Source organism: Cetorhinus maximus, chromosome 8 (genome assembly GCF_964194155.1).
Source record: "Cetorhinus maximus chromosome 8, sCetMax3.hap1.1, whole genome shotgun sequence".
In the NCBI taxonomy this organism is placed as follows: domain Eukaryota; kingdom Metazoa; phylum Chordata; class Chondrichthyes; order Lamniformes; family Cetorhinidae; genus Cetorhinus; species Cetorhinus maximus.
This window is the reverse complement of record NC_135886.1, coordinates 98492316-98507178: the sequence shown is the minus strand read 5'-3', so window position 1 is coordinate 98507178 and position 14863 is coordinate 98492316. Positions and strand designations below refer to the sequence as shown.

Genomic DNA, 14863 nt, shown 5'->3' with positions numbered 1-14863 from the left:
AAAATATAGCAATCTTAGTCTTGAAAGCTCCAATAGTCCCAGTATGAACAATCTTCCGGAAGAGGGAATTCTGAATTTCTACCAAGAAAACATATGCCCTGTTTCTCCATTGTTTCTGAAATAAATAGTTTCTCCGTGTTGACCATTTTAACATTTTAAAGTCTCGGTCAAGCCACCTCTTAATCTCCTACACTCAGCGGAATACAAGCCTCTGTGAGATTCCTTGTGTCAAAACACTAACACTAATAAATAAATAAATAGAAAGGTTGCCTACTTTCCACCTACAATCACCTCTGTCTTCTGAAGTGCTCAGTCTCTATAACGGCTTTGAATACAGGAAGGTCTGCAGAACCTTCCAACAAGGGAAACTCTTTCGAGTTACCAACAGTCACAGATTGCAACTCTTTTCGAGTACAACTACAGTTCTTGGTTTCCGGGAGTGGGACATGAACCCACAACCCTCTGATTCAAAGGCGAGGGTGCTATGAACTGAGCCACAGCTGGGGAATGCGCAAACAAAAAAGCACTTTGTTAATTGCTGTCAATTTAGGGGTGCTTTCAGTGAAATGCTTTTCAAAACTATTGTTTATTCTGACCATGGAAACACTACACAGTGTCTGTGCCAAACTCTGTCTATACTTGAAGTGGGCAGGAAATTCTGCAATTACTGCCTAACTACCAACTGCTGTACATATATCTGCACTATACATTTCAATGTTTAGCATAGTAATTTATCAAAGCATAGAGCAAGTACTACTCGCAAACTAACTGAGGTATTGAACCTCAATTATATTAATTGCTATCTTGCTCTCTGGACAGACCACCCAGAATATAATTCCAACCTCAAACCTCACTCACTTTCTTCAAGGACGGATGGCAAACTCCATTTTTCCTTGCAATACAATCGGAAATGCATTCTTGTAATTTGTTGAGTGATTTACAGGGCATTCTACACAAAACTTCATGGAATTAGCCTCATTCCACTTATTTAAATAAAATAGCTACTTACAACAGGGTGGCACAGTGGCGCAGTGGTTAGCGCTGCTGCCTCATAGCTCCAAGGACCTGGGTTGATTCTGACCTTGGGTGTCTGTCTGTTTGGATTTTGTATGTTCTCCCTGTGTCTGTGTGGGTTTCTGCTGGGTGCTCTGGTTTAAAAGATGTGCTGGTTAGGTGGATTGGTTATGGTGAATTGCCCCTCAGTGTGTGTGTGTCCTGTGATGGATTGGTGTCCTGTACTAGTGCCCATTGCCTGTCGGGATAGGCTTTGACTTCCTGCGACCCTGAATTGGATGAAGTGGTCCTGGAAAAAAGGGAGTCAGCTATATGCAACATTCACCTTCCATTTAACCCTAGGAATGCTGGCAAACAATTTAATTCTGAATCATATTTGAATCCAAAAGGTTCAAAATTTGAGTACCATATATAAAATATGAAGCTGATGCCAGTGATCTTTTGATTCTTATTCAATGAATTACATAGAACCACGTTCACTGCTGGATTATGTGGAGTTGAGGTTCTGTCACTAAATCAAATACAAATTATTTTAAAGGAGGAAGGTTAAAAATACTTTTGTCCAGTGACTCCTCTCATAGAATTTGCATTCTTGCTCCACACCCACCAGTAGAACAAGTAGTACATACAACATTGGTGTACACAGGTACAGGGGCATCATACACACTGTTGGGCACACACTGGCACTTTCTTGCAGAAGGAGACACAGAAAATTTTACTTACCTTATTGGGCTTCCCACCTATACACAACCAACACACACCACAGTAAAATGAAAAGGGCACCATTATTCCCTCAACTGGTGCACAGCTCTTCCGGTATTCCTCTCACGGCAAAATAAAAAAGTTTGCCAAATATATTTTCCAGAGGATACTTGCCCTTTTTAAAAAAATCTCCACCAAATCAGATCTATTTTTCCACAATATTTTTAAAATATCTGTTTTTCAAACATTGATTGTAAAGTCAGATTCTTAGAATAAAATGTTATTTCCTCCTTTTCAAAAAAAAAGCATGACTTCATCTAGCACCTTTCACAGCTTCAAGACATCTCAAAGTAATTCATAAATAATGAAATACTTCTGATGTACTATGTCACCTGTGTAATACAGGGAAACGCAGCAGTCAATTTAGACAGCAAATAATCTGTTTCCATGATAATGCTTAAAAAATAAATGCTGGCCAGGTCACTGGGAAGAAGTCTTTTGTTCTACGAATGGTGCCATGGAACCTTGTATGTCCACCGAGAGGACAGATAGAACCTTGGTTTAATGACTCATCTGAAAGACTCCGACAATGCAGCATTCCCTCAATACTGCACCTGAATGTTTAATTAGTTCTTTTGAATTATTGGTTTGACTTTACAGAGATGACAATAAGAAAAATGAATCAGAATATCTTCTTCATACCAAAATGCCAAGAACTTTGGAGGAGTTGCGACATCTTGGGGTCTAAGTACAGGAGTCACTAAAAGATCTCTCTCTCCAGACTTAAGGGACTATTGGCAACCATGTGTTGGTCTATGGTTATGCATAACAAGATGCAGTGGTCTGCCATTGTGCTCTGCAGGTTCTAGCTGACCAGGGGACTCACCTGTTCTTACAACCTGCCATAGGCATATTGGAAGGGTTTGCAGGTTGATAATCAACCTGTTTGGCCATGTTATGGATGCACCTCTGTGGCCAAGTCCCTGGGCTGAATTTTGCCGTTGGCGAGCAGGGGGCGGGGCCCGCTCGCCGATGCACAAAATGACGCGGGGTGACGTCGGGGGTACTGCCCATTTAAATTTTCAGGAAGGCAGGGGCACAGCCAAATCAGCTGTGTGCCCGCTGACCTGTCAATGGCCAATTGAGGCCATTGACAGTATAATTAAAACAATTAAAGGGCTTGCCTGTCCAACCTTAAGGTTGGCGGGCAGGCCAGGAGGCCCGGCAGGCTTCTGAAAAAACATGAAACCTCATCCACCGGCGGGATGAGGTTTCATGTAGAGTTTAAAAAAACTTTTTAAGTTTGAGTGAAATTTATTAACATGCCCCATCTCGTGTGACATTGTCACACAAGGGGGACATGTTAAGGATTTTTTTATTTTTCTATTTTTAATGTTTGTACAAGTGTAAGCGATCTCCCGGAGGCAGCACTTAGCCTCAGGGAGATGTGCGCTCTGTCGTGCGCATGCACGAAAGAGCGCACTCTCGCATTTGGGGAATCCCCCCCTGCCTGCACAGGAAGTGCATAGCGCTTCCCGCCGGGCGGGCCTTAATTGTCCTGCCCACTTAAAATGGCGGTGGGGCCCACTTCTCCGGCGGGGATCGGCTCCCTGCCTGCTGCAGATTGGGTTGGACCCGCCCGGTGGGCAGAAAATTCTGCCCCTTGAGTGAGACTTGAATTCAGAGTTTCTGGCTTCGAGACGGGGATGCTATTCACTGTGCCACAAGACCTCCCCCCTGCAATAGACAAGTACAAACATAATTAAAATGCCTAATGGAATGCTGGCCTTTATCACAAGAGCATTGGAATACAAAGAGGTGAATGAGAAAATATAACAGCACAGAACACTGTTTAGACCCGACTCAATACTGGGCACCACACTGTAGGCAGGATATACTGGCCTTGGAGGGGGTGCAGTTCAGATTCACCATAACGGTACTAGAACTAAAGGGATTAAGCTACAAAGACAGGCTGTATAGTCCAGGTTTGTATTCCCTTGAGTATAGAAGGTTAAAGGGAGATCAAATTGAAGAGTTGAAGTGGATTATCAAATCCTCTCTCTATCAAATCCTTTCACGGGAAAATATTCCCTTCATTGGGAGAGTTCAGAACAAAGGGGGATAACCTTATAACAGCGAATACATTTCAGAAATACTTCAGTGACTGTAAAACACTTTGGAGGTGTCCTGTTGGCACAGAAGCCACTATATAAATAAAAGTCTTTCTTTGTTTTTAAATTAGAGCTAGGCTGTTCAGGGGTGTTGTCGGAAAGCACAACAAAAGGTTAGTGGAAATCTGGAGCTCTCCACCCAAGATCCAATCTCCCTCAGGCTCAATGGATGAAGAGGCCACTCCTGTTCCTACATATCCTAAACTATATGGAGCGGTGTTCAGAGAAAGCAGAAAAGTGAATACAAGATTAAAGCTTCAGTTTGTAGTGAGTGGCATTCATTTTCAACCAATGGCAACAGAGCAGGTTTCTGGCATAGAGACAATTGGCATTCCACAGGCAATCTCCTTTTAGGGACTATCATGATGCCAGTTGCACTCATTATGGGCATGCATACCAGTTTCTCAGTAATTACTGTCTTAAATAGAATTGTTTATCAGGCACACATGTGTGTTGGCTGTGGTGAAGGCATGAACACTGCTCCACAAATAGGAACATTGGAATATGCAGCAACAGAAAAGGCCACCAAGTTCCATCTCATTGGTTATGTCTCTTACATTCACCTCTCATCATTGCTCATGTCAAAAATTGATTCCTCTTATAGTTGTTGACACTAATCAACTCCACAGTCCCCTTGGACAATTTGTTTCCCCTGTCTGGGGAATCTAGAACATGGGAGCACAGTCTGAGGATAAAGGGGATGATCATTTAGGACTGAGATGAGGAGAAATTTCTTCACTCAAAGGGTTGTGAATCTTTGGAATTCTCTACCTGACGGGGTTGTGGATGCTCCATCATTGAATATATTTACGGCTGAGATAGACAGAATTTTGGTCTCTCAGGTAACCACAGGATATGGAGTGGGCAAGAGAGTAGAGTTGAGGCAGAAGCTCAGCCATGATCATATTGAATTGGTGGAGTGGGCTCTAAGAGTTATATGGTCTACCCCTGCTCCTATTTCTTATATATGTTATGTTATATTTCAGCATCCAATAACTAAAGATTCCTGTTCATCTTCCTTGTTGAGTTTGTATCCATGCCTCATGTAGTTTGTGGAGGTCAGTTGGAATCTCAAAACCTTGAATAACTTTTCCCTTCATAGCTCTGATGCCTAATTTCCAGTATCATTTTAGCTGACCTCAGCTGTACCCTCTTCAAAGCAACTGCAGTACAATGACCAGAATTAAACACTGTAGTCCAGATGGGGCTAAACTAGTACCATATACAAAAACCTGATTATTCCGTGGGCTGTATGTTCCATCTGTCATATAAACACAGTGGCTATAACAGGACAAGAGGCTGGGCACTCCGCAGTGAGTAACTCCCTCCTGGCAGCCCAAAGCTTTTTCATAATGTACAAGGCACAAGTAGAATATTCTCCCCTTGTCTGGATGAGTGCAGCTCCAACAACACTCAAGCTCAACGCCATTCAGGACAAAGCAGCCTGCTTGATTGCACCCCATCTACCACATTAAACATTCACTTCCTTCACTACTGAAGCATTGTAGCTGCCTTGTGTACTGTCTCAAAGGTGCACTGTAGCAACTTGCCAAGCCTTTGATAGTAACTCCCAAACCCGTGACCTCTACTGCCTAAAAGAACAAGGACAGCAAGCACATAGAAACAACACCACCTGTGAATAAGTCTCCAAGTCACATACCTTCCTGCTTTTAATTGTTCATTAATCATGTTTAATTGTTTTCAGGTGGTTGGAATTAATTGGGATTCACTTGTTTACCTTTTTACCAGGACCTGATCAAAGTCTGGAACATGGTCTCCTCACGCTGGAGCTCTCCCCCATCAGCAGCAGGGCTATCAGAGCAGTTACTCAGGAATGTGCGCCTCCACCAATACAGATTCATGTGGCTGGCAGAGTAGAGGGCTCAGGGTGCTGGGGTGTCGAGCGTTGGAGATATGTTGGATGGCAGAGGAGTGGGCTGGATGATGCCCCCTGAACTGGTGCGTCGTGCAATAGTCAACATCCAAGTTCGCGGCCAATGCCATCCACAGCCTCAAAATCATGCTGCTCAGCCCCGACTGCAGCCGTGGAGTCGAAGCGGCTCAAGCACTCAGTGGACTCCCGTCCAAACTGACCCCCATTCGGACGGAATTTCTCATTGGCCCTAAGCCCCAAAACCTCCCTCGCAAGCTGCAGCCCCATAATTTGAGCCGTCTTGCAGAAATTCCCTCTATGTCTACTCATTCGGCACAGAGTGGTTTCCTATACGAGCTGCTGCACACCCTTCACGTTCTCACCAACGATCCGGACATGCTGTGGCGTTCTGTCCTGCTGCACAATGGTGGCAAAGTCTGCATTGGAGTGCTCCCTACATGGATGCGTTTCCCCCCCCCCCCCTCCTTTTCCATAGGAGATTTGGCGAGGAGGGTGCTGCATGCAACAGTCCCGTACAACCATAGGCTAAGATGGCTCATGGTCGCCTGTACTTTCTGCGGACCTTGTGGAGTCCGTGTTCCATACATATATAGATTGTGGGAGATTGCACTCCTTTAATTATCTGAGGGAATTGTTCCTTATGTTTTAGCTGCACTTTAGCCCCGCGCTCCTGATCTTTGGTCACCCGGTGTGGAGAAGGGCCTCCATGTAGGTCTGCTCCTGGGCCAGACCAAGTTGGCCATAAATAGATCCAGGCAGTGGGCAGTCATTCAGCCCAACTGTCTGTCCCTATCCATGGCTACAGCTGGATGTCTTTGGAGATGGAGCATGTAGTATCTATTGGCACGCTTGAGGCCTTCCACAACTGGTGGGCACCATGGGGGCTGGAGTACATAATTGGCCCCCAAAATTACATTTTGCTTTAGTTTGTTAAGTTTCCTTTAAATCCTTATTCAAATGTTACAGTGCCCCATTAAGGGGCTGTCAATTTGGTTAATTTGATTCATTTGTCTGGTTAATTTCACAGGTGCTCAAAAGAGTATAAATAGGCATAGACTGAATATATGGTTGTTTGGTTAGGAGGTATATACTCGTAATATATAAGTTGTAAATTAATGCTTATGAAAGTATGCAAAGATTGGCTCCAGTTCTATCCTTCAAAAACTAGCTTTTTGGAATATAACACCTGACTTGGAAATATGTCATAATTCCATCATTATCACTGGAAGTCCAACCCTAACAGCACCATGGGTGTACCTACACCACACCAACTGCAATGGCTCAAGAAGGCAGCTCACCACCACATTTGAGGGTAATTAGGGGGGCAATAAATACTGGCCATGCCAGCAATACCCAAATCCCATGATCATCTAATAAAACTCACTGGCTATGTACCCTAAGATCTTCCTTCCTGCATTTGTACATTGCACTTACAGTTTCAATAACTTATGCAGCTGCACAACAACCACCCTCCCCGAAAACATGACAAGGGAGTGAAAACCCATTGATAAGATTTATAGCAAATCATTAAAACCCTAAAAGTTGTTTGGCAGCTGTTCCCATTGCCAATCCCCCTAGCTGCAAAACACCCTGCAATTTTTATTTGGCCTACAGCTATCTTTAGCGGCCTCTCACACCAGTCCAAAGTCATGATGAAAAGCATCATTTATTGCTCTGACATGAGTCCAGCATAAATACAGAATCTGCATCCAAGTCTTACACTTCCCTCAAACTTAATTAATTAGTCAATCACTGGCTGCTGATGAACTACTTCACAAACGTGAAAGCCCACAACTTGTGAATACAGTTAAGAATGGTGGGAACTGTTTGTCATTTTCTGCTGAGATGGTCAGTTTATTCTCTTGATGCCCCGCTACAATAGAGAAACTTCAAAAGAGGCATTCCTTTAAATCCATTCTTGAACGGTTCCCAATGTTGCAAACAATTTTAAGTGATAATTCATGCTTATTAATCATACAGTCTTGTAGGGCGGATGTAAGCTTTTAAGTATATGTTGTGAAATGCTAATGGATTTTTAGTGTTTCTAAACAAAGTAGACACTTATTGCCATGTTAGCTTGTTTATAATTCAGAATTCAAACCATTTGTTTCGAGATTATTTGATATGAATTTAAATGGACTTGCTTCACCCAGAGCAGGTGGCACAAAGGCCTTTTAAAATCACATATTTTACACTTTCCAATTTTTGCATTTCTTAAGGCATTCATTTTGGAAGATATTTATGGGGTGAAATTCCTCCTCAAACAAAATGGAGACCACTTATATTCCGCAGCAGATAAAGTTACAAATGAAATTTCATTCTCAGGAATCACACATTCTGCAATTTCCATTGTTATCAGATCATTCATTGAGAGAAAAAAAACTGTGTGCCATTGATGTCAGGGCTGACAAAAAAACTCCCTCCCAGTTTTCTTGCAAGGGTTGATACCTGTAAGATGCTGTTTAAATGCTGGAGCTGCAAATGACTGCTCTTCACTGCAGATTTCTAGCTTTACAATTAGTCTGGAATAGAAAATGGATGTCAGAGATGGGAGCACATTATAAGCGGATAAATACCCTGATCAAATGGGGCAAGGAGTTCATCACTCCTCAGGCTTTGGATCAAAATAGCATGCTGGCCCGATTAGGTCACTGGAGTCCAATCTACATACTAAATGGACACTCTACCAGTTTGGGTCAGTGCCCTTGCCAGGCAGTCAGTGTAGGTAGGGCGAGAAGAGTTAAAATTGAGGCCAATGTAATGAAAATCAGGCGGCTTCTTAAAAAGGGGCAGGCAATTTGCCCCTCCAGATTACAACTATGCCATCCCATTGTCTGTATTTGCTAACAGTCCCAATTATAAACTGTAGCTATGAGAACATCATAGTGTAGATGGTAGGTAATAAGAATAGAAAGACTTGCATTTGTATAGCACCTTTCAAAACCTTAGGAAATCCCAAAATGCTTCATAGTCAATGAAGTGCTTTTGAAGTGTAGTCAATGTGACAATATAGGAAACACAGCAGCCAATTTGTGCTTGGTAATCTACCAACAGTAGTGTGATAATGAAATCTGCATTTATGATATTGATTGAGGAATAAATGTTGGTCAGATCACCACAGGTAACTCCCTAAACTCCAAAATTGTGCCGTGGTATCTTTTACACCCATTTGAAGGTGCAGGCAGGGCCTCAGTCTAAATGTGTCACCCGAGAGACGGTAACATTGTAACATGGTCAAATGCTATTCCATTTCATAGCAATCCTCATTCCGTGTGGATCTGCACTGTTGTGTTGAACCGTCAATGTACTTTCAACCTGCCATTCTCTCCGTTATTCTGTATGATAACACTAATTGACTGTGTAAACTCTATGTAGACAAAGGGAGAAAAATGAACTGCTCAGATTTAAACAAAAAAATAAATGCTGGAAATCTGACCCCAAAACAGGAAATGTTGGAAACACATAGCAGATCAGTAAGGGCCTGAGGGAGGATTCCGTACCCAGAATTTAACCCATATTTTCCCCTTTCAGCTGCTGGCAGAATTTATTGTTCATTTCCAGCAACTTGGTACAACCCATGTGGCTGCCCACACCGGCTGTGAGCAGTGAGTTTCAGCTCTGTACCGCATATAAAAATGCATCCTCTCACACATTTACCAGTTTCACTTTACACTGAAGAAAATCCTGAGCTGTGGATCCTAGTGAGAGAAGGAAAGCGGTCGGTCTCTTGTTCGCAATTTGACAAAAGTTCACTGAGCTCACTGAGTTGGGAACCTTAAGGCAGTTTTATGTGCAAGTGGCTTCCAGCTGCGTTCACTTCAGCGCAAGGTTAGGTTGGGATAAATCAGTAACCGGAGACCATGTGGATCAAAGGAGCTACCACTCACAACAAAGACTGGGGGAAACACATCACCGCAGCATTAATGAAATGTCACGAAAAGACAGTACAATCTTCCCCTTCGGAAGACACAAAAGGCTGAATTATAGGGATTTCCTCGGCCGGGTTAACAACTGTGGAAAAAATTACTTACCGAGCAATCCGGGCTGATGTTTACCTCGATTGACTTGGAAAGACTGTCTTCATGTAACTTAGGTCTCAATACTTTGGGTGCATGTCAACTTAGAAACAAATAGATGGCTTCAGACTATCAGGATCTTTTGGTTGCTCCTGGCTGCACACATTGCCACACCTTGTGGCTTTGTGTTGAAACACAGTGTTGCCTTGTGACATCTTTTGAAACAGGCTCCCAACCAGCGCAAGTTCCGAGCAGCGTTTGACTTGAAGCAAAGATCTTCACTGGTTTCACTCGCACTGTGCAGCATCAACTCCCTGTCTGTAACTCAATCCCTGTCCAGTCCAGCCCAGCACTGCACTTCCACTTTACCACACCACGATTGGACACATACAACCCTTGCACTCCCCCCACCAAATCAGATGGTTTCATTTATGTCAGTTGAACTCTTTAGGAGCTCTCCTCATGTTTAATATACTGTCAGGGACATGTTTGCAATACAGCAAATGCGTTTTATTTATTCTACTTAAGGAGAGGGCGGGGTATCTAACAATCTTTTTTAACCACTGCCCAAGAGGCTGCCCTTTGAAAATATGACAGTGACAGGTAGAAATCATTGTTTTGTTGTTTATTTAAATTCAACTTCTGAAGTGATTTACACTTTGGAAGGATGTATTCAGTTCCTAAGCAAGACTGAGAGGATGAATTTGAACTGTCACAACATAGAAGACACTGGACCCAAGATTTGGGGCTGAATTTTCAGGTTCCGCCAAGGGCAGGAATGGAGGCGGGTGGGGTCAAACGTACCAGCGCTAGCCTGGGTGCCAGTTTCTTGATACCATTCGCAGCACAAGTAAGTTTCACCAGGGCAGAGGGAGGGTAACATTGAGAATCCACCAAATCTATTAAGAAGGCCAATTAAGCTGATTAAAGAGCTTATTTAGACCTCGTTAAGGGGGTATGTTCTGATTTTGACAGGAGCGCTCAGGCTGCACACCCTGCCTGGGTCAGACCAGCTGAATGCAGGCAGACACACAGCAGGGTGCCTGGCACAGCCGCCCCAGGGAATTGGCTAGACTCCATGAAAGCACTAACAGTTCATAGGGGGACTTGGCCATTGGCACACAAGCGTCATTGGATCAGTGCAGGTTGCGGGAAGACTGTTGAAAAATGTACTTGGGCAGTGCAGGGGGTCATCACCCTCTTGGCATTGAGGGGACATAAGAGACGGGGCAAGGATGTCAAACACAATTGGGAGGGGCAGTTGAACACATGAAAGTCAGCAGTGGGCAAAGGTGGCACCACTTTCAGATTTTGGGTCCAGTGGCGATGGAGAGCATTACCCTCAGCAGAAAGGGCAGAGTCTCGGGCATCAGGAGGGCAGTGGAGAGGAACAGGTGGCAGGAAGGGCATAGAGGCCATACCATCAAGGTAGAATTTAATGGCACAGAATGAATTATTGTGGGAGTGAGAACCAGTGCTGCGGGAGACTGCAACTCTCCAGGCAGATGATCATTGACATCGGGGATCTCATTGCTGAAGACCTCGCACCTCAATCTGTTGCTAGCCACACCCCGCCAATGGCTGTCAAAGCCACTGTGCTCCTGATCTTCTTTGTTTCTCGCTCCTTCCAAGGATCAGCTGTGGAACTTGGTTGCACATCTCGCAGGTCACTGATGACCTGTTTGTGAGAACTCGTCAATAGCTTCAATTTCAAACAGAAGGGGCCACGCAGGCACAAAGGACAGTCGGATTCACTTCCAACACTGGATTACCCCATGTGCAGGGCTCATCAGTTGCACCCAGTGACCATCCAGTGAGATTTAACAACATCAAGGGCTTCCACTCCCTCAGTGTTCAGCTGGTCTGCAGCAACAGCAAAAGCTTCCTCAATGTCTGCGCTTGCTACAGCCATAGCCTTCTGCTCCCTAGGATTACCATCAAGCAGACTAATAGGCTCCAGGAGTTGCTGTTCTGGTGCCTGGACTGGTCATTGGCACTTTTCTGTACTGTCCTGAAAAGGTCTCGCTCATTGTGGTGGTCTGCTGTGTTCCCCATGACATGGCTCACCGGAGAGGCATGGACCTTGAATCGGTTGGGGCCCTGGAGGACACAGCTCATCAGAGGAAGAGGATAGCAGGGCATGGAAAAGAGGGATGAGGAAGAGGAGGCACAGGGAGACTGTGCAGAACACTGAAGTGCCTGGGCTACACAGCGGGGTAGCCAGGCCCAGCATGGGGCCTGAGAGTCGCAGGATGCCATCAATCTTAGGGATGATCTGATTCAGCCTCGTATCGACTGAGCCCCTCTGACCCAGGAGGAACAGCATGTTCTGGAACTCAGTTTGAGCTGCCCATGTTAACACTTCCATTGAAGATGCAGCCTGGAACTGGTAAACCCTAACCATTAAAGAAGGATGCACACCTGCTCAGAGGTTTCACTGTCTCATTGACAGAGCCTTGATCACCTTCACCACTTCATTCAAGTTTTCTTATCCCACCATTGATAAAAGGATGCTCACATGTCTGGCTTCATGTGTCAATATTTACATAGTGCTCATAAAGTGCACAATTACAGGAAGAAGATACCCCAGTAACCCACTCTGACCAACATGGTGGCCTCAGCTCTTGACCGTTTCTACGTAATGCTTCACTTGTGGCCTTGGAAGAGATGGAGGCATCCTGCTTACTTGTCTCTACCTGAGAATGAGATGCACATGGCTGTTGTCCTCACCATAGAGGTGTCCATGAGGGCATCTCCAGAGGCTGCTGCACCTGCATCATTGCCAAGACAGCCTCCCTCACTGGATCATGCTGCACAGATATTCCCTCTGTCAGAGTTGGCAAGGAGGCCGATGATGATGATGATGATGATGGCTCCTCATGAGGGGTGGTGCTTCATCCTCCTCAGTGACTGCCTCAGCCTTTGAATGGCACTCCAGATGGCTGGGAGGAAGCACCAGCTGAGACGCAACTGGCATTCCCTCCAGACATCCCTGTGCCATCAGTGCCACTGACTGGCCCATGCGGGATAGTGTGGCATGCATGCTGTATACATCAGTGCGCAGTTTCTGCATGCACTCCAAGTGCTGTTACATATGGCTTTCCATGAGATTGGCCACTCTCTGAATGAAGGTCCTCATGTGCTGAAAGCCCAGAGCCATGGTGGTGCACGTGAGATGGACGGACTTCTCCATTCTCAGCCCATGACCCCTCACTGCCTCAGGGAACTTCGACATATGGAAACACATCTGTTGCTGCTGATCTTGGTGGAGTATCCTTTCCAGAGACTCCCCAGGCTCTGCATTTCAGCCCAGCTTGTAAGATGTGATGATGCTTATTCTCAGCTGTGGCTGCGCTTGGCCAAGTGATGGTGAGGGAGTTGGTCTCCTTGGCTAGATGTCTGCACCGGTGGAAGACACAAGAAGAGATCATGAGTACGAGCCTTGCCAAGCAGAAGCCTCTGCAGTGCTGGGGATTCCCAATAAAACTGAGTTGTCCCTAAGCTGTCGGATGGGGCGAATTACAATGCACCCCCTTAATGAACACATTGTCCTTGCTAATCACCATCTCCATTACGGATATCCATTTCCATTTCCCCGAGTTGCTCCTGATCATCGACGCATGTTGCTCATGGCTTTCTCAGGTCCTCAGCAGCACTGTGGCTCTGAGTCACTCTGACGGATTAGTAAATACACTGGGAACTCACTCCTCACATGCTTACATACTCAGGAGCAGCATTCAGCCTGAGGCTCCTCAGCTGACCTGTCTGCTGGAGCTGAATACCCAGAGGCCTGTCCTATTGGACATTGCACTCACCTTGCCAGAATGAATCAGCTTATTGAACCTCTTCCAGACTCCGGAACACCCTCCATCTGTTGACTGTGTCAGCTATCTCCATCGAGGCCTGCTTAGTCTGGGTGGTATGGCCTCCTCCAGCTGCCCCTCAGGAAGAGGGGACCTCCCTCCTCTCCCACAAGGGCTCAAGGCCTGCATCTGCAAACCAAGGGGGGTGCCTTGCTCTGTTCCAGGGTTCTGCTCCCCTGACTCAACTTTCAAGCTGAAGGTAAAGCAATGAAATGGCAGCCACAGTAGTCTGTGGCCGCCTCTGTTTCCATCCTCGTGGTCACTAATTGGCCACCAAACTCGGGTCCAAGTGAAATGAGGGCTATTGACTGATTCCCCCTGGGGCGGGCTCAGGACTCGCAAATGGTCCCGACTTCCATTTTCTGTCTCCGGAAGAAAAATCCTGCATGAACATCATTCTTTTTATCGCCTGCTGCCTATTTTAACTCTGCTATTTTCTTTGATGCTGACTCAGGCTGCGGTGCCAAAACTGTTTCAGTGCCCACCCCTCCACACTACTCTCCTCTCCTCTCCCTACATTTTCCCTCTCATATCTTCTTTCATCCACACTCCAACTCCCCTCTCTCCCCATTCCGCTCTCCCATTTTTCTCATGTCCTCACCCACTTCCCTCTCTCCCTTCCCCCTCGCTATTCAATTCCATCCTCCCTCTCTCCCTTCCTCTCTCCCCACCTCTCCCCTACCTATCCACCTTCCCACTCTCTCTCACACTTCCAACCTCTTCTCCCCAACCTCCTCCCTACCTACCCCACTCCCCTCTCTTCTACCTGTCACTGTCCCCTATTTCCTCTGTTCTCCCCATCCCTCCCATCCTCTCCCCCCTACACCTCTCCCCTCTCTCACTTTTCCCCTCCCAACCTCTCCCCTCCCCCTCCCCATTATCCCTATCTCCCCATTCCCCTCCTTGCTTCCCTCCCTTCCAAATCCCTCCGATCCTAACTCCTTCCCCTTCCTCTCCCCTCCCTTTTCCTCCTCCCACTCTCTCCTTCCCCTCCTTTCTCCTCCCTCCTGAACTCATGGCTCCTACCCTCACCTAACATTCTCTAAATCACTCCTCCCTTCCCAACCAAACCCGACCCCTCTCATTCTGCCCCCTTCCCCACACTTTCTCCTCCCTTCTCTCTCCCATCCCCCTCCATCTCCCCTGCCCGATCTCTCTCCTCCCCCCTTCTCCGCTTCCCTCAGCTCTATCTCCCCCTCAGCT

At 45.8% G+C, this 14863-nt stretch overlaps 1 protein-coding gene across 3 annotated transcripts in view; it reads right to left on the bottom strand.

The window, feature by feature from the left end:
- The window catches only part of lpar4 (lysophosphatidic acid receptor 4), a 42979-nt gene extending 32803 nt beyond the window's left edge, over positions 1 to 10176 (bottom strand). For 2 of the 3 annotated variants that reach the window (XM_078547295.1, XM_078547293.1), the window contains exon 1: positions 9813 to 10176. The gene's annotated coding sequence lies outside the window, so the exon portion shown is untranslated. Of the gene's footprint in view, positions 1 to 8229; positions 8304 to 9812 lie in introns of all 3 variants that reach the window. The other variant, XM_078547294.1, reaches the window with a different exon arrangement.
- Positions 10177 to 14863: the final 4687 nt, after the last annotated feature.